The 21,230-nt window shown below is 44.9% G+C and overlaps 1 pseudogene; it reads left to right on the top strand.

The window, feature by feature from the left end:
- The first annotated feature begins 1,048 nt into the window (after window positions 1-1,048).
- On the top strand, window positions 1,049-2,253 carry LOC119309550 (annotated as a pseudogene).
- The last annotated feature ends 18,977 nt before the right edge of the window (window positions 2,254-21,230 follow it).

Genomic DNA, 21,230 nt, shown 5'->3' with positions numbered 1-21,230 from the left:
TTGAATATTCCTCCAAAAAATCCTTATAAAAAATTCCGCAAATTAGTACGAACAAAGGCGTGGCCCAACGGTTCTTCACGTCGCTCACCAGCGCAGCGAACGTGCTCGCCACTGACGTTCACACTGCCGTGGGCGAGAGCCCGGACCGCTTGGGCTACTGACACGCCTTCTCGACATGGTATTCCGCGGCCGACGCCGTCAAAAGCGGTCTCTTTATCCAATCGGACAAGAACCTCTACGCCGTCGCGGAGGGCGTCTTCAAGCTGCTCGGACATGCGCGCGATGCCTTCTCCTCCTCCGGCCCCTACGCCGCCGCCGCCGTCTCCCAACGTGCAGGATTGATACCGATCGGACCACCCGGCGAAAAGAAGTGTAGGTCTCGCTCGGCCGGCGCGCATGCAGAGAGACCTGGATGGTCAGACGAACTCAGATCACCGCCGGAATCACCATAAATGTAGGTGACTACGGCTCCTTTGAGGGCACTCGGAATTTTTCCTCGAGGACAGGAAGCTCGCCAGGTAGCCGGCTCGATGTCGTCAAGACGGATACAACACCTTCAGGCTATACTCTTCCTCTTCATCTTCTCCACCTTCATTGCACCAAATCCTACCCAGCTGCACTCACGTGTGCCCAGCGGCCCCGCCTCCATGTCTGATGGGAAGAATCCCTACAATATGCATGCATCTTGTCAACTCAACCCCCTCTTATATTATTTAAATCCCCTTCACGTTTGAGGCATGAACTACAATTTCTTTAGCCAGTGGGATCTATGATGTGAGGGAACGGACATCATGTGAGTCCCCTGGGTGCTCTTTGTATTACTATTCTTATTTTTTATTGGTTCTAATCTTCTTGATCCTTTTCGCATGACAGTACCCTGCATGTTTCTGCTACTGTACTATCTATTGGCACCATGTCTGACATTTGCTCTCTTTTTGCACATCAGGTTTCTGTGTTTTGTTTTTCGCAAAAACAAAAGTTTCTATGTTTTGGAATTTGCCGTTCAAAAAGAGTGTGACTCCAGCTTTTGAAGTTGTAGTCACGAAGGATGTCTCGCACTCCCGCTCCCGCTCCTCCTCCTCCTCCTCCTACACAGGCCTCCGACCACGCTCCAGCCACCACAGACCCTCCGACAGTCCCTCCACCTGACCTAGCCCTAGCCACCAATCCTCTCGACGAGCTCCTCCCCTCTGTTGCACTACCCCCCTCACCGGTATTTGACCTGCCCTATGTCAAAGCCGGCCAGGTGGCGCTCCGCTGCTTCCTGGGCTGCGGCAACGCCATGGGGCTGGAGTTTGAGGACGACTGCTGCTACTACCTCCGCCTTGACATCACCACCCCGGCTCTACACCTCGCCTCGCCGCTCTACATCGTCTTCGGCTTCTCCAACCGCCACCTTGATGCCATAGTTGTCGCAGCTCTCCTTCAAGCCGGCCTTGGTGACAATGCTGCTGACTTCTTCCTGGCCAAGTGCTCTCCCCTTGTCTTCCGCTTCCATGTTGCCTCTGCACGTGTTGCGGAGGTCATCCTCACCCAAACCACAATCCATCACCAATCCTACGCCTTTTATTTTTCCAGAACCCTGCCCCCGCTTCCACCTCCATCCCAGACTGTTGGGACTTGTATGTCGATTGCACAGTTGCTCCAAATTATAGACGACCTGGGCCTCCACTTTCAAGGTGTGGCTGGTCACAACTTTGATCTTCAGTCTCCTTTCATCCATCAAACCAGCCGCACGGATGCCGCATGTATGCGTGCGTCATACAGTTTCCATTCGCCCTCAATGCCACATCTATGGGCCTCATCCTCGCTAGCCTCTTTGGCGGCATCCATCACCACTTCAACGTCATGGATGACGGGGATTCTTGCTTCTCCTCCATCGTCGCCTCGCCTGAAGTCGCCAAGCTCGTTGCCTCCATCGGCGATTTCCACAAGCAGGGCATGCTTATCCGCTTCCCCTGGCCACTGCCTCTGGGGGGTGCCCGTCGCTCGCCTCCTGCGGTCGCTAGGCCGCCGTCGTATGGTGCCATGACTTCCTCGCCGTCGGTGGTCATCCCTGCATCCCCGCCACTTGCATTAACAACTCTTGATCTAACCAAGGAGCATCGACAACGGCCGGGTATTAGCTTCTTTTACCGAATGCTTAATGTTAATTGTTTTGCCCAGCTCCCCCTCATGTGCATTACACTCACTAGACGCACTTGTTCTGGATTACTTTCCAGCCAATTAGTGTTAGGCCTAATGAACTGCTAGTTGAGTCTGCCCCAAACCACTGTTTTTCGGCCAAACAAGATTTTCTTGCAGTCAAAGTTCATGTGCATATTTTTAAGTCTGGCATCTTCTCCCGCTCAATCAAAATTCAAATTCTCAAGCATGGGTCCCTTGATTTTGAAGGGTTTCGACTCTTTCTCTTTGACCAGCTAGAACCAGCCGTTGATCACTGTAGTCGTTTCATCCATAATTATAATGAGTTCTCCTACCCTACCCTACCCCCTCGATCGGATTCGATCCTTGGCCCATTTGATCACCAGCACTTGCATGTCCATGCACCGCATCAGCCCCCTACGGTCACGTGCTCGCTGCACGACCGAAAAGTCTCGCGTGCATCTATGGCCCACAACATGCATAATGATGGTCGTGCGGCGGCCCCATGCAAACCAAATCTTGCAAAAGATCCGTATGAAGTGACGGCTACGACGCATGCGGGCGATGGCGACGCGCGAACCCAGGTCCCCCTACTTGTCTCTTTGTCTGTGCCAAATTCGGAAGACCCGCTTACCCATCCCGCGTCTAATTCGGGCTCCGCTGCCCCGCCCCCTGTCCCCCCACGTGCGGCCCCGGCGACCGCTCCAAAAGCTAATCTTATATCGGGAACCGACGAGGCGGAGAGGTCATGCGCTCGCCCGTCACCGCAGCTCTCCCACGCTGCCTCTGAACGGCATCTAGCCCTCATCATCACGCCTAATCCTACCCTACAGCCTACTCTGTCCGTTCGGTCACCACTCCACAAGCCACCGTCTCCTCGCCCACTGACACATGCAATGGATCAAGCCGCCCTGTCAACTGATTTGCTACCTCTGCGGTCCAATGGCAAAACGACAGCATCATACAAAGATGCTCTCCTTTCCTCCCCCCACACCCTCAGCCATCCACAACCTCACCTCCCCTATATATCACATCGACGTCTCCTTCCCCCTCATCTTCGCTCTCACTCTTCACCACCCACACAAAGGAAGAACCGCTACTTCCGGTGCCTTGCCCTAGACCACTGCGTCGAGACCTGCCGCGACCCCGTCCGCTGCGCTCGCTGCTGGAGGAACGGCCACCGCAGTCGTGACTGCAGGTACAGGAGAATCTGGCCTTTCTTTCCTCCTCTTCCAGACGCATTCACTTCTAGACCTAACCCAGCCTTCTGCACTCGCAGCATGAACTCTGCTGGCTCCTCATCGGCGCCGTCTCCTGCCTCACGTACTCTCATGATCGGCGACGTCCCAATCATCCTCTCCGAGCCGTTCACCGCGCTCTGTGTCCCCTCCCCCTTCATTCTCCACGGCGCTCCTGTCGACACCAACGGGACACCCCTTCCCCCCTCTTTGCCGTCACACACCCCCGGGCCTCCACCCACACCCACCTCTCCCTCCAAGTTGCCAATCACACACACACTTCACCTTTCGACACCCAGGAGCTGCGAGAATGTCTCTCTGACGTCTTCCTCGCCTCTCAGTACACTAGAACCACCTCGCACGTCTCTGAAACCGATTCTGATGATGATCTGCCCTACCCGGTCCATTAGGCTAGACTGATGCCTCCTTATGGAGACATGCCACTCGTCGCAGCTCCACCATGGCTAGTCCATTGCCCGCGCCACTTCGCCTTCGTCCACCTGCAGAATCCAGACCCCAACCCTACCCCATCATCCGCCGAGCCATTCAACACACTTATGGCAACCCCGCCTTCATCATGGGCGGATCATGGCGCGGGATAGCCCGCCTCACCTTCCACATGCCTGTCGCTCGCAATGATGTAGTCCATCATAGCCCAATAGAGTTCGAAGGCAACATGGTCACTATCGAGCCAGTTGAGCACGCTGACCGCTCCATTGTTGTGTTCACTGACCTCGCGGAAATTGAGGTATCTGAGTTCCAGCTCGAGCTCTGGCATAATGACTGCATACGCTTCGCCTTGGCTTTCCTTGGCGACGTTTGTGCCGCCGTTGATGATTTTTGCCTTCATGGCATAGACTACACCCCAGTCCGCGCTGTGGTGCTTCTCCAATCCGGCAAACCAGCCCCTCCTGGCATTGTCATCCAACTATCACCCATCAATGAGATCAAAATAGCCAAGGTAGTCGAGGTTTCACGCTGGCACCACGGCGATGGGGCCAACCCATTCGGTGGTGACTCCTCCGATGGTGACTCCACCACTTTCACAGCATGGCTCACCACGCCCGCTCTCCCCAGAACACCTCGCTCCTATCGTCTCCATGATCCGTGCGGGGTGGCACATGGACCCAACCTACGACGGCACTAGGTTGCTTGCTCGCCGTGACACTAACAACCCACGTGTTCCTGCTGCCTATCCTAGCTCAGACACGGGCGGCTCTGCTCCGGCCTCACATTTTCCACCCCATGGAACCATGCGCCAGCTGATACGTCTCCAACGTATCTATAATTTTTGATTGTTCCATGCTATTATATTACCCGTTTTGGATGTTTATGGGCATTACTCTACACTTTTATACCATTTTTGGGACTAACCTACTAACCGGAGGCCGAGCCCGAATTGCTGTTTTTTTGCCTATTTCAGTGTTTCAAAGAAAAGAAATATCAAACGGAGTCCAAACGGAATGAAACCTTCGGGAGCGATCTTTTTGGAACAAACGCAATCCAGGAGACTTGGAGTGGACGTCAAGAAGCAGCCGAGGCGGCCAAGAGGCAGGAGGGCGCGCCCCACCCTCGTGGGCCCCTCGTGGCACCCCTGACCTACCTCCTTCGCCTATATATATATATGCATCCATACCCTGAAAACATCCAGGAGCACCACAAAAAACTATTTCCATCACCGCAACCTTCTGTATCCGTGAGATCCCATCTTGGAGCCTTCGCCGGAGGGGGAATCGACCATGAAGGTCCTCCACATCATCTCCAAGGCCTCTCCGATGAGTTGTGAGTAGTTTACCATGGACCTTTGGGTCCATATTTATTAGGTAGATGGCTTCTTCTCTCTCTTTGAATCTCAATACAAAGTTCTCCTCGATCTTCTTGGAGATCTATTCGATGTAACTCTTTTTGCGGTGTGTTTGTCGAGATCCGATGAATTGTGGGTTTTGACCAAGTTTATCTATGAGAAATATTTGAATCTCCTCTAAATTATTTTATGTATGATTGGTTATCTTTTCAAGTCTCTTCGAATTATCAGTTTGGTTTGGCCTACTAGATTGATCTTTCTTGCAATGGGAGAAGTGCTTAGCTTTGGGTTCATTCTTGTGGTGTCCTTTTCTAGTGACAGCAGGGGCAGCAAGGCACATCTTGTATTGTTGCCATTGAGGATAAAAAGATGGGGTTTATATCATATTTCTTGAGTTTATGCCTCTACATCATGTCATCTTACTTAATGCGTTACTCTTTTCTTCATGTACTTAATACTCTAGATGCAGGCAGGAGTCGGTCGATGTGTGGAGTAATAGTAGTAGATGCAGAATCGTTTCGATCTACTTGTTGCAGACGTGATGCCTATATACATGATCATGCCTAGATATTCTCATAACTATGCACTTTTCTATCAATTGCTCGACAGTAATTTGTTCACCCACCGTAATACTTATGCTATCTTGAGAGAAGCCACTAGTGAAACCTATGGCCCCCAGGTCCATCTTTTGTCATATAAGTTTCCCATATACTTTTATTTACATCTTTACTTTCCAATCTATATCATAAAAATACCAAAAATATTTATCTTATGTTGTTATCTCTATCAGATCTCACTTTCGCAAGTTACCGTGAAGGGATTGACAACCCCCTTTATCGCGTTGGTTGCGAGGTTCTTGTTTGTTTGTGTAGGTACGAGGGACTTGTGAGGAGCTTCCTACTGGATTGATACCTTGGTTCTCAAAAACTAAGGGAAATACTTACGCTACTTTGCTGCATCACCCTTTCCTCTTCAAGGGAAAACCAACACGGTGCTCAAGAGGTAGCAAGAAGGATTTCTGGTGCCGTTGCCGGGGAGGTCTTCGCTCAAGTCAAGACATACCAAGTACCCATCACAAACTCATCTCCCTCGCATTACATTATTTGCCATTTGCCTCTCGTTTTCCTCTCCCCCACTTCACCCTTGCCATTTTATTCGCCCTCTCTTTCCCGTTCGCCTCTCTTTTTCGCTTGCCTTTTGTGTGCTTGTGTGTTGGATTGCTTGTCACGATGGCTCAAGATAATACTATATTGTGTGATTTTTCCAATACCAATAATAATGATTTCCTTAGCAATCCGATTGCTCCTCTTAATGATGTTGAATCTTGTGAAATCAATGCCGCTTTGTTGAATCTTGTCATGAAAGATCAATTCTCCGGCCTTCCTAGTGAAGATGTCGCTACTCATCTAAACAACTTTGTTGATTTGTGTGATATGCAAAATAAGAAAGATACGGACAATGGTATTGTTAAATTGAAGTTATTTCCATTTTCGCTTAAAGATCATGCTAAAATTTGGTTTTCGTCTTTGCCTAAACATAGTATTGATTCTTGGAATAAGTGCAAAGATGCTTTTATCTCTAAGTATTTTCCTCCGGCTAAGATCATATCTCTTAGAAACGATATTATGAATTTTAAACAACTTGATCATGAGCATGTTGCCCAATCTTGGGAGAGGATGAAATTGATGATTCGCAATTGCCCTACGCACGGTTTGAATTTATGGATGATTATACAAAAAATTTATGCCAGATTGAATTTTGCTTCCAGAAATCTTTTAGATTCGGCCGCGGGAGGTAATTTTATGGAAATCACTTTAGGAGAAGCTACTAAACTCCTAGATAATATTATGGTTAATTATTCTCAATGGCACACCAAAAGATCTACTAGTAAAAAAGTTCATGCGATATAAGAAATTAATGTTTTGAGTTAAAAGATGGATGAACTTATGAAATTGTTTGCTACTAAGAGTGCTCCTATTGATCCTAATGATATTCCTTTGTCTACTTTGATTGAGAATAATAATGAATCTATGGATGTGAATTTTGTTGGTAGGAATAATTTTGGTAACAATGCTTATAGAGGAAACTTTAATCCTAGGCCGTCTCTTAGTAATTCCTCTAATAATTATGGTAATTCCTACAAGAATTCTTATGGAAATTTTAATAATATTCCCTCTGATTTTGAGAATAGTGTTAAAGAATTTATGATCTCTCAAAAGAATTCCAGTGCTTTGCTTGAAGAAAAATAGCTTAAAGTTGATGAATTGGCTAGGAATGTTGGTAGAATTTCTCTTGATGTTGATTCTTTAAAACTTAGATCTATTCCACCTAAGAATGATATCAATGAGTCTCTCAAAGCCATGAGAATTTCCATTGATGAGTGCAAAGAAAGAACCGCTAGGATGCGTACTAAGAAAGATTGCTTTGTAAAAGCGTGTTCTTCTAGTTTCAATGAAAATAATGATGAAGATCTAAAAGTGATTGATGTGTCTCCTATTAAATCTTTGTTTTTCAATATGAATCTTGATAATGATGGGACTGGAGATGAGTCAACTTTAGTTAAAAGCGTCCCATTGATTCGGAGTTCTTAGATCTTGATGCTAAATTTGGTAAGATTGGGATTGGAGAGGTCAAAACTTTTACTTAGCAGTGAACCCACTATTTTGGATCACAAGGAATTTAATTATGATAATTGTTCTTAAGTAGATTGTATTTCCTTCTTGCAATCCATGTTGAATTCTCCTCATGCTTATAGTCAAAATAAAGCTTTTACCAAACATATTGTTGATGCTTTGATGCAATCTTATGAAGAAAAAATTGAATGGGAAGTTTCTATCCCTAGAAAACTTTATGATGAGTGGGAACCTACTATTAAGATTAAAATTAAAGATGATGCTTGCTATGCTTTGTGTGATTTGGGTGCTAGTGTTTCCACGATTCCAAAAACATTATGTGATGTGCTAGGTTTCCATGAATTTGATGATTGCTCTTTAAACTTGCACCTTGCGGATTCCACTATTAAGAAACCTATGGGAAGGATTAATGATATTCTTATTGTTGATAATAGGAATTATGTGACCATAGATTTTATCATTCTTGATATAGATTGCAATCTTTCATGTCCTATTATTCTTGGTAGACCTTTCATTAGAACGATTGGTGCAATTATTGATATGAAGGAAGGAAATATTAGATTCCAATTTCCATTAAGGAAAGGCATGGAACACTTTCCTAGAAATAAAAAAAAATACCTTATGAATCTATTATGCGAGCCACTTATGAGTTGAATACCAAAGATGGCAATACTTAGATCTATTCTCGCTTTTATGCCTAGCTAGGGGCGTTAAACGATAGCGCTTGTTGGGAGGCAACCAAATTTTATTTTTGTTCCTTGATTTTTGCTTCTGCTTAGTAACAAATAAATCATATAGCCTTTGTTTATATGTGGTTTTATGTTTTAATTAGTGTTTGTGCCAAGTAGAACCTATAGGATCGTCTTGAGTGATAGTTAATTTGATTCTGCTGAAAAACAGAAACTTTTGCGTGTACGAGAATACTTTTAATAAAATCACAGAAACGTGATTTTTAGTTGATTCTTTTTGCAGTAGATCAATATACAAATTGCCTAGGACTTCCTATTTTGGTAGGGTTTTTAGAGTTTTAGAAGTATTCTAAAGTTACATATTGCTACAGACTGTTGTGTTTTTGACAGATTCTGTTTTCGTGTGTTGTTTGCTTATTTTGATTCATCTATGGCTAGTATCGGGGGGGTATGAACCATAGAGAAGTTGGAATACAGTAGGTTTAACACCAATATAAATAAAGAATGAGTTCATTACAGTACCTTAAGTGGTGGTTTTTCTTTCTTGCACTAACGGAGCTCATGAGATTTCCTGTTGAGTTTTGTGTTGTGAAGTTTTCAAGTTTTGGGTAAAGATTTGATGGACTATGGAATAAGGAGTGACAAGAGCCTAAGTATGGGGATGACCATGGAACCCCAAGATAATCCAAGGACAACCAAAAGCCTAAGCTTGGGGATGCCCCGGAAGGCATCCCCTCTTTCGTCTTCGTCTATCGGCAACTTTACTTGGAGCTATATTTTTATTCACCACATGATATGTGTTTTGCTTGGAGCATCTTGTATGATATGAGTCTTTGCTTTTTTTTACCACAACCATCCTTGCTGTACACACATTTTTGGAGAGACACACATGATTTGGAATTTATTAGAATACTCTATGTGCTTCACTTATATCTTTTGAGCTAGACAGTTTTGCTCTAGTACTTCACTTATATATTTTTAGAGCACGACGGTGGTTTTATTTTGTAGAAACTATTGGTCTCTCATGCTTAACTTATATTATTTTGAGAGTCTTTTAGAACAGCATGGTATTTGCTATGGTTATAAAATTGGTCCTAGAATGATGGGCATCCAAGTTGGGTATAATAAAAACTATCATAGGAAGTGAATTGGATGCTATGATCAATTTGATGCTTGATAATTGTTTTGAGATATAAAGGTGGTAATATTAGAGTCATGCTAGTTGGGTGATTATGAAATTGAGAAATACTTGTGTTGAAGTTGGCAAGTCCCGTAGCATGCACGTATGGTAAAAGTTGTGTAATAAATTTACTGCATAGGGTGCTCTTTTGATTGCCTTCCTTATGTGTGGAGGTCGGGCGCGCGCGATGGTTAACTCCTACCAACTCCCCCCTAGGAGCATGCACAGTAGTACTTTTCTTCGAGGGCTAATAAAACTTTTGCAATAAGTATATGAGTTCTTTATGACTAATGTGAGTCCATGGATTATACGCACTCTTACCCTTCCATCATTGCTAGCCTCTTCGGTACCGTGCATTGCCCTTTCTCACCTTGAGAGTTGGTGCAAACTTCGCCGGTGCATCCAAACCCCGTGACTAGATATGCTCTATCACACATAAACCTCCTTATATCTTCCTCAAAACAGCCACCATACCTACCTATTATGGCATTTCCATAGCCATTCCGAGATATATTGCCATGCAACTTTCCACCATTCCATTTATTATGACACGCATCATCATTGTCATATTGCCTTGCATGATCATGTAGTTGACATCGTATTTGTGGCAGAGCCACCATGCATAATTTTTCATACCTGTCACTCTTGAGTCATTGCCCATCCCGGTACACCGCCGGAGGCATTCATATAGAGTCATATCTTGTTCTAGTATCGAGTTGTAATTCTTGAGTTGTAAATAAATAGAAGTGTGATGATCATCATTATTAGAGTATTGTCCTTATAAAAAAAGGCCAAATAAAAAAACAAAAAAAGAAAGGCCCAAAAAAGGGGGACAATGTTACTATCCTTTTCCACACTTGTGGTTCAAAGTAGCACCATGATCTTCATGATAGAGAGTCTCTTATGTTGTCACTTTCATATACTAGTGGGAATTTCTCATTATAGAACTTGGCTTGTATATTCCAACGATGGGCTTCCTCAAAATGCCCTAGGTCTTCGTGAGCAAGCAAGTTGGATGCACCCACTTAGTTTCTTTTGTGGAGCTTTCATACATTTTATAGCTCTAGTGCATCTGTTGCATGGCAATCCCTACTCCTCATGTTGACATCAATTGATGGGCATCTCCATAGCCCGTTGATTAGCCTCGTCAATGTGAGACTTTCTCCTTTTTTGTCTTCTCCACACAACCTCCATCATCATATTCTATTCCACCCATAGTGCTATATCCATGGCTTACGCTTATGTTTGCGTGAGACTTGAAAAAGCTGAAGCACGTTAAAAAGTATGAACCAATTGCTTGGCTGAAACCGGGCTTGTGCATGATGGGAGTATTTTGTGTGACAAAATGAAACATAGCCGAACTATATGATTTTGTAGGGATAAACTTTCTTTATCCATGTTACTTTGAGAAGACATGATTGCTTTATTAGTATGCTTGAAGTATTATTACTTTTATGTCAATATGAACTTTTATTTTGAATCATTTGGATCTGAACATTCATACCACAATAAAGAAAATTACATTGAGAAATATGCTAGGTAGCATTCCACATCAATTTTTTTGTTTTTATCATTTACCTACTCGAGGATGAGCAGGAATTAAGCTTGGGGATGCTTGATACGTCTCCAACGTATCTATAATTTTTGATTGTTACATGCTATTATATTAGCCGTTTTGGATGTTTATGGGCTTTACTTTACACTTTTATATCATTTTTCGACTAACCTACTAACCGGAGGCCCAACCCAAATTGTTTTTTTTGCCTATTTAAGTGTTTCGAAGAAAAGGAATATCAAATGGAGTCCAAACAGAATGAAACCTTCGGGAGCGATCTTTTTGGAACAAACGCAATCTAGGAGACTTGGAGTGGACGTCAAGAAGCAACCGAGGCGGCCACGAGGGTGCAAGGCGCGCCCTAGGGGGGTGGGCACGGCCCCCACCCTCGTGGGCCCCTTGTGGCTCCCCTGACCGACCTCCTTCGCCTATATATACCTCCATACCCTGAAAACATCCAGGAGCACCACGAAAAACTATTTCCACCGCCGCAACCTTATGTATCCGCGAGATCCCATCTTGGAGCCTTCGTCGGCGCGCCGTCGGAGGGGGAATCGACCATGAAGGGCCTCTACATCATCTCCAAGGCCTCTCCGATGAGTTGTGAGTAGTTTACCACAGACCTTCGGGTGCATAGTTATTAGCTAGATGGCTTCTTCTCTCTCTTTGAATCTCAATACAAAGTTCTCCTCGATCTTCTTGGAGATCTATTCGATGTAACTCTTTTTGCAGTGTGTTTGTCGAGATCAGATGAATTGTGGGTTTATGATCAAGTTTATCTATGAGAAATATTTGAATCTCCTCTGAATTCTTTTATGTATGATTGGTTATCTTTGCAAGTCTCTTCGAATTATCAGTTTGGTTTAGCCTACTAGATTGATCTTTCTTGCAATGGGAGAAGGGCTTGGCTTTGGGTTCATTCTTGCGGTGTCCTTTCCCAGTGACAGCAGGTGCAGCAAGGCACATATTGTATTGTTGCCATCGAGGATAAAAAGATGGGGTTTATATCATATTTCTTGAGTTTATGCCTCTACATCATGTCATATTGCTTAATGCGTTACTCTGTTCTTCATGAACTTAATACTCTAGATGCAGGCAGGAGTCGGTCGATGTGTGGAGTAATAGTAGTAGATGCAGAATCGTTTCGATCTACTTGTTGCAGAGGTGATGCATATATACATGATCATGCCTAGATATTCTCATAACTATCACTACAAAGAAAATACACTTCCATGATGATACGTGTTTGTCACAGTAGGTCGCGTTTTCTGTCATGCATGTACATCCATGACGATTTTATGACAGAATCAAGATAGTCATACCTGTGCTGTCGTAGAAGTGTTCCATGACATTACCAAAATTATCATCACGGAAGTGTCCACTTCCATGACGATAAATCGCGCGTCACAAAAGTGCTTTCGTCAAGGGTGACCGACACGTGGCATCCACGTTAACGGAACGCTGTTAAGCTATCGAGTCAGGTTTTGGATCCGATAACCTGTTAACAGCCCCGACCAATGGGGATTTTCCACTTGTAAAATTATCATTGGCTGGAGGAAACACGTGTCGGCTCATCGTTGGGACAGATGTCATCCACTCATTGGATAGAAGGTGCCTATGATACGTCGACACGTGGCACGGCCCAACAGAGGCCCATTCCTGTGAAAAGGCCGGCCCATTTAACTTGGTCAAAAGATGGCGGGCCGGCCCATGTAAATCTTGTTAACGGCCTGTTCGCATATAGCCCATTTACAACCCGCTAACCCAAGGCCCGTTACGGCCTATCCGAATTAGGCCCAGTAGCGTCATCTGGGCCATCCAATATGATTCCAGCCCGTTTTCACTTTTGGCCCATGTATGACCCATGACGTCTTTCGGCCCATATGAGGCCCTATGTAACTCGTGGCCTATTAACGGCCCGTGGTGAAACTGGCCCGTAATGAACAGTGTATCACTTTACACCCATTAACGGCCCGTGGTGAAACTGGTCCGTAATGAATAGTGTATCACTTTATACCCATTAACGGCCCGTTATTCCATTGTGCCGTTTCCAGCCCATGTTATCTTTCGGCCTTCTCAGAGCCCATTTATTCTTGGGCTCATTTCCAGTATTCGTTTACTTACGGCCTGTTACTATCATTTTCTGCTTGTGGGCCAAATTCAGCCCGTGGTTACAGTCGGCCCGTTTGTGGTATGTTAATACGTTGGGCCATTTTCATAGCATAATCAAATACGGCCTATTAACGATGGCCCGTTATGGTCGGCCCATGAATGGTCGATTCCAACTCTAGCCCGTTTACAGCCATATTGCGGCCTGTTATTGGCCCATGTTTGGCCTATCGATCATACGGCCCGTATAAGGCCCACTGATGATACGACACATAGAAGGCCCATTGTTTCTATGGCCCGTAGAAGGCCCATTGTTTCTACGGCCCGTAGAAGGCCCACTGTTTCTATGGCCTATAGAAGGCCCACTGTTTCTACGGTCCGTAGAAGGCCCACTGTTTCTACGGCCCGTAGAAGGCCCACTGTTTCTACGGCCCGTAGGAGGCCCAGTGTCACTACAGTAAATATTAGCCCATGGTTATTGTGGCCTAATTTTAAAAAATAGGTTATTGCAGCCACTAGCAAACCGCGGAAAAAGAACTACTATGACTACAAGCAAACAAATAAACAAGACAACAAGGAAATAAATAAGCAAGCAAATTACGCTAGGCTATCACGGCTATCACACATATTACATCCACTGGGCATCAAAGTTCGCCACCAGTGCGAATAAACGCGCCGACAAAAGAATATACAAAACTGAGAGCACTTCAGAAGGCACTAGGCCTGGCCAGGTCGGGCCCCCCAGATAGCTGAAGAAGCTGAGTAGACCTCAGTTGTGTCAACGATAGATGCATCAACACTAGATTTAAGGCATGATGGTGCACACGGCAGTCCTCTGACATCTTCATTGCATCTTTGACTTCAAGTCGGAGCTGAGCTGAAGCAAGCCTTTCCGCTTTAAGTTGAGACTGAAGAAGTCGAACTGATTGAGGCAGCGACTGCATAGAGGTTGTCTCACATCTGCTGGTGAGTAGCTTCAACTCACTATCTTCATCAAGACAGGACCTTGGGGTCATCTCGCTGTCCTCAAGATGGTTTGGCTCACTATCTTCCCTAAAGTTCTGCCTGGCGTAAGAGATACGACTCTGAAAGAGAAACAAGGAGACACGTAACAGGTTTCACAATTATATAAGCAAATAAATGGATCTGTTCTGCATAAGGAACATGTTTTTACAACTACAATTTGAAACTGGTAGTTGTTGCAAACATCCAATCAGATGTAAACAGCAAAGCAAAAAGCAGTGGAGGAAATGATGCCTGTCCAAATCTATACTAGCACAAAGTTTGAAGGCTTGAGAAGGATGGACTTACATTACATGTTAACACGGGTTGTACAAAGCCCTTCTCCATGTTGATGGAAGGATAATTCAATAAATTCCCCAAAGAAAATTCTTTATAGGCGTTGCCATTATTCTACATTTTGCAAAAAGTAAATATGGATCAAATAATATTGGAAGAAACAAAGGATAATGAAGCTCAGGTGCAGACTGATGATACATGATCAAATAGCAATTAATTAAGTACAGCGTTACAAGGCAAAAGGGATAGAGGTACTGACAAGAGCAATGTAGAGCCCATTATTGTTTTGAGACCGTATGATCCTTTGAGCAAGGAGATTCATTTGAAATTAGTTTTCATACAAGAGAGAAGGTAAGGCACAAGCAGAAATTTACGAGTTCAAAATTTGAATTGATATCATAGACAGTACCTAACACTGGGCTCCCAGCAGTTCTAACAGGGGTTTGGCCACTAGAGTAGGGGTAAAGTGTGGTACAGTTGGGCCTGTGTTTTCTGTGGCTGCTGATCTATCTGATTTAACAGGTATCACTACCTTTTCCAAATACCTAGTTTGTACTCCTTGAGGATCTGCACTCACCCTCTTCCTTTTGGACATCTATTACGAAAGAACAACATTTGACTGGAAAAACATAGTGTGGCGACACATGGAAAAGGTACAGAAAATGGATAGGTATGGCATATACTCATATATGATGCTTAAACTAAGCAGATGGTGTAACAAAGTAGAAGTAATGCAAGAGGTCAGATGCAAAATATGTGCGACCAATACAACTTTGCAAAGTTAGAGCAAGCACCTTGATGGGTGAATAAGATAGGCCATCCTCCACCATGCCAAGTTTGTTAGCCAGTGGATCGTTCCGCAATATTCCTCTTGTGCGCCCATTCTCATATTCATTTTGATAATGTTCAATATCTAACATGCATGAAAACATAAAAACAAGTGAGATTTTCTTTGTAATGCAGAAGTGATTCTAATCCAATACTGCCTCCCTGTAAACCCCTTTGTGCTATCTCTGCAATTCTTTTAAAAGATGCCATGCATGCTGTAATTTGTTGTGTGTATTAATATAATATGGCCTACTACTCAAAATATGAGAGCTCCAGAAGTGATGACACTTCGCAGATGATAGCTTCAACATATAGTAAAGAAGAACAAGTCGACCTGACCTGACAGATTCTAAATATACTAAGGGAGAACAACTCGACCTGACCAGTCGACCGCAAGAGAAGAGTATCATCTTAAAGAAGAGCAGAAGAGCAAGCAGATTGAAGATATTACAAGTCTTTCAATACAATGTCGGTTGGCCACCCATGATGAACCAGAGCGCACAGAGAAATACTATTCTTTCCGGTCTCTCCATATGTGGCTCACATGCATTTCGAAACTAAAGTAGGAACATTTAGCTAACCAATTAAACATCTCTCAGTTTTACTAATATCAGCAATAATATCAAATATGAATTTATACAACTAAGCTTGTTTAGCTAGATGGGTGGAGCAGTGCTATTACGACACGAACCACGTAGGCTGATTGTGGTCATCATAAAATGGGGAAAACATAAGCATGATGAGTACAATGTTGACCGTGATAGTGGGATGGCAGATCTGAAGCTGCAAACCGTGCAAAGGGTAGTTAGAAACCGATGTTTGCTTTGAAATAACAACTAAGATTTGGTATGGACAAGAAAGTACGGTCAACAAGTGACAAAGAAATGCAATTATGCTGTCTCTCTATATGTCGCGACATGCATTTGGAAACTCAAGTGGGACCTTTAGCTAACCAATTAAATGTGTCGGTTAACTAATATTAGTATCATATCACAATCATATTTGAACAACTAAGCTTTCGAATTCTGAGTGTTGTGTTGTTTAGCTTTGAAGGGTGGAGTAATGCTAGTATGACAGAAAGCACCTACGCAGATCATAGTATAGTAGATAAAAGGGGAAAACCCTAAGCATCAAGAGAAAAATCAGGAAAGTGGAACTAGTTGGACCAGTGGGTGGCGCACATGCTTTTCGAAACGAATATAGGAACATTAGGTGACCAATTAAACGTTCTCTGTTTTAGTGATATGAGCATCATATCAGATTCGTATTTCAACACGTAAGCTTTGGGTTGAGGTCTTGAGGAGTAGTGCTAGCACGACACGAAGCACCTACGATGATGGTAGTGAATATAAAGGGGGAACCATAAGCTTTACAAGTATAGTGCCCGTGCCATGGCAGATCTGAAGGTGCAAACCGGACAAAGCTACTTCGCAACCAATGCTTGCTTTCAACTAGCCACTACGATTTGGTACGGACAAGAAAAGTACAGTAAACAAATTACGATCTATTTTTCGGGTGAGATCAATAACTTAAGCACATATGGAAGAGTACCACCTCTCTTGCGATGCCATGTAGGCCTATGCTGATACATTGAGGGTGCTGCGGATGCGATGGCTGTCAGCGGCAGGGAAGAAGACTTTAGACGGCAGATGGCCGGGTTGGGGGATATATCCTGTTGCCGTGGACGAGGCAGTCGTAGGAGCGGCAACGGCAAGGTGGACGACGGCGCCAATGAAGCGAGAGGAGGCGATGAAAGGATCCTGGTCCAGCACCGTGGATGAGAGACACCCATCTCTTTGTTGGAAATATGCCCTAGAGGCAATAATAAAAGGATTATTATTATATTTCCTTGTTCGTGATAATTGTCTTTTATTCATGCTATAATTGTATTATCCGGAAATCGTAATGCAAGTGTGAATACATAGACCCACAACATGTCCCTAGTGAGCCTCTAGTTGACTAGCTCGTTGATCAACAGATAGTCATGGTTTCCTGACTATGGATATTGGATGTCATTGATAACGGGATCACATCGTTAGGAGAATGATGTGATGGACAAGACCCAATCCTAAGCATAGCACAAGATCGTGTAGTTCGTTTTGCTAGAGCTTTTCCAATGTCAAGTATCCTTTCCTTAGACCATGAGATCGTGTAACTCCCGGATACCGTAAGAGTGCTTTGGGTGTACCAAACGTCACAACGTAACTGGGTGGCTATAAAGGTGCACTACGGGTATCTCCGAAAGTGTCTGTTGGGTTGACACGGATCGAGACTGGGATTTGTCACTCCATATGATGGAGAGGTATCTCTGGGCCCACTCGGTAATGCATCATCATAATGAGCTCAAAGTGACCAAGTGTCTGGTCGCGGGATCATGCATTATGGTACGAGTAAAGTGACTTGCCGGTAACGAGATTGAACGAGGTATTGGGATACCGACGATCGAATCTCGGGCAAGTAACATACCGATTGACAAAGGGAATTGTGTACGGGGTTGCTTGAATCCTCGACATCGTGGTTCATCCGATGAGATAATCAAGGAGCATGTGGGAGCCAACATGGGTATCCAGATCCTGCTGTTGGTTATTGACCGGAGAGCAGTCTCGGTCATGTCTGCGTGTCTCCCGAACCCGTAGGGTCTACACACTTAAGGTTCGGTGACGCTAGGGTTGTAGAGATATGAGTATGCAGCAAACCGAAAGTTGTTTGGAGTCCCGGATGAGATCCGGGACGTCACGAGGAGTTCCGGAATGGTCCGGAGGTAAAGAATTATATATGGGAAGTCGAGTTTCGGCCATCGGGAAAGTTCCGGGGTTCACCGGTATTGTACCGAGACCACCGGAAGGGTCCCGGGGGTCCACCGGGTGGGGCCACTCATCCCGGAGGGCCCCATGGGCTGAAGTGGGAGGGGAACCAGACCCTTATGGGCTGGTGCGCCCCCCCCCTGGGGCCCCCTCTACGCCTAGTGTTGGGAACCCTAGGGGAGGGGGCGCCTCCACTTGCCTTGGGGGGCAAGTTTCCCCCCTTGGCCGCCGCCACCCTAGGAGATCCCATCTCCTAGGGCCGCCCCCCTGGGCTCTCTATATAAAGAGGGGGGGGTGGGAGGGCAGCCACACCCTGACACCTGGCGCCTCCCTTCCCCCTTGCTACACCTCTCCCTCCCGCAGACGCTTGGCGAAGCCCTGCCGGATCCCTGCTGCATCCACCACCACGCCGTCGTGCTGCTGGATCTTCATCAACCTCTCCTTCCCCCTTGCGGGATCAAGAAGGAGGAGACGTCACGCTGACCATACGTGTGTTGAACGCGGAGGTGCCGTCCGTTCGGCGCTAGGATCTCCGGTGATTTGGATCATGACGAGTATGACTCCCTCAACCCCGTTCTCTTGAACGCTTCCGCTTGCGATCTACAAGGGTATGTAGATGCACTCCTCTTTCTCGTTGCTAGATGAACTCATAGATTGATCTTGGTGAACGTAGGAATTTTTTTATTTTATGCAACGTTCCCCAACAGTGGCATCATGAGCTAGGTCTATGCGTAGTTCTCTATTGCGTGAGTAGAACACAAATCTGTTGTGGGCGTAGATGTTGTCAACTTTCTTGCCACTACTAGTATTATTTTGCTTCAGCGGTATTGTGGGATGAAGCGGCCCGGACCGACCTTACACGTACACTTACGTGAGACAGGTTCCATCGACTGACATGCACTAGTTGCATAAGGTGGCTAGCGGGTGTCTGTCTCTCCCACTTTAGTTGGAGCGGATTCGATGAAAAGGGTCCTTATGAAGGGTAAATAGAAGTTGACAAATCACGTTGTGGCTTTATCGTAGGTAAGAAAACGTTCTTGCTAGAACCCTATTGCAGCCACATAAAAGATGCAACAACAATTAGAGGACGTCTAACTTGTTTTTGCAGCAATTGCTTTGTGATGTGATATGGCCAAAAGTTGTGATGAATGATGAATGATATATTGTGATGTATGAGATCATGTTCTTGTAATAGGAATCACGACTTGCATGTCGATGAGTATGACAACCGGCAGGAGCCATAGGAGTTATCTTAATTATTGTATGACCTGCGTGTCAATGATTTCACGCCATGTAATTACTTTACTTTATTGCTAAACCGTTAGCCATAGTAGTAGAAGTAATAGTTGGCGAGCAACTTCATGGAGACACGATGATGGAGATCATGATGATGGAGATCCTAGTGTCATGCCGGTGACGAAGATGATCATGGAGCCCCGAAGATGGAGATCAAAGGAGCTATATGATATTGGGCATATCATGTCACTACTTTATAATTGCATGTGATGTTTATTATGTTTATGCATCTTGTTTACTTAGAACGACAGTAGTAAATAAGATGATCCCTCATAATAATTTCAAGAAAGTGTTCCCCCTAACTGTGCGCCGTTGCTAAAGTTCGTCGTTTCGAAGCACCACGTGATGATCGGGTGTGATAGATTCCTACGTTCACATACAACGGGTGTAAGATAGTTTTACACATGCAAAACACTTAGGTTAACTTGACGAGCCTAGCATGTACAGACATGGCCTCAGAACACAAAGACCGACAGGTCGAACATGAGTCATATGGAAGATACGATCAACATGGAGATGTTCACCGATGATGACTAGTCTGTCTCACGTGATGATCGGACACAGCCTAGCCGACTCGGATCATGTAACACTTAGATGACTAGAGGGATGTCAAATCTGAGTGGGAGTTCATTAAATAATTTGATTAGATGAACTTAATTATCATGAACTTAGTCTAAAATCTTTGCAAAAATGTCTTGTAGATCAAATGGCCAACGCTCATGTCAACATGAACTTCAACGCGTTCCTAGAGAAAACCAAGCTGAAAGATGATGGCAGCAACTATACGGACTGGGTCCGGAACCTGAGGATCATCCTCATAGCTGCCAAGAAAGCATATGTCCTAGAAGGACCGCTAGGTGAAGCACCCATCCGAGAGAACCAAGACGTTATGAACGCTTGGAAGTCACGTGCTGATGATTACTCCCTCGTTCAGTGCGGCATGCTTTACAGCTTAGAATCGGGGCTCCAAAAGCGTTTTGAGCAACACGGAGCATATGAGATGTTCGAGGAGCTGAAAATGGTTTTCCAAGCTCATGCCTGGGTCGAGAGATATGAAGTCTCCGACAAGTTCTATAGTTCTAAGATGGAGGAAAATAGTTCTGCAAGTGAGCACATACTCAAAATGTCTGGGTTGCACAACCGCCTGTCCCAGCTGGACATTAACCTCCCAGACGAGGCGGGTATTGACAGAATCCTTCAGTCGCTCCCACCGAGCTACAAGAGCTTTGTGATGAACTACGATATGCAGGGGGTGGTGAAAACTATTCCTGAAGTATTTTCAATGCTGAAGTCAGCAGAGGTAGAAATCAAGAAGGAACATCAAGTGTTGATGGTCAATAAAACCACTAAGTTCAAGAAGGGCAAGGGTAAGAAGAACTTCAAGAAGGACGACAAAGATGTTGCCGCGCCCTGTAAGCCAGTTGCCGGGAAGAAGTCAAAGAATGGACCCAAGCCTGAGACTGAGTGCTTTTTTTGCAAAGGGAAGGGTCACTGGAAGCGGAAACTTCCCCAAATACTTAGCGGACAAGAAGGCCGGCAACACTAAAGGTATATGTGATATACATGTAATTGATGTGTACCTTACCAGTACTCGTAGTAACTCCTGGGTATTTGATACCGGTACCATTGCTCATATTTGTAACTCACAGC

Source organism: Triticum dicoccoides, chromosome 5B (assembly GCF_002162155.2).
Source record: "Triticum dicoccoides isolate Atlit2015 ecotype Zavitan chromosome 5B, WEW_v2.0, whole genome shotgun sequence".
Taxonomy (NCBI): Eukaryota; Viridiplantae; Streptophyta; class Magnoliopsida; order Poales; family Poaceae; genus Triticum; species Triticum dicoccoides.
Note: the sequence above shows the minus strand (reverse complement) of the source record. Positions and strands in the feature narration are given on the sequence as shown.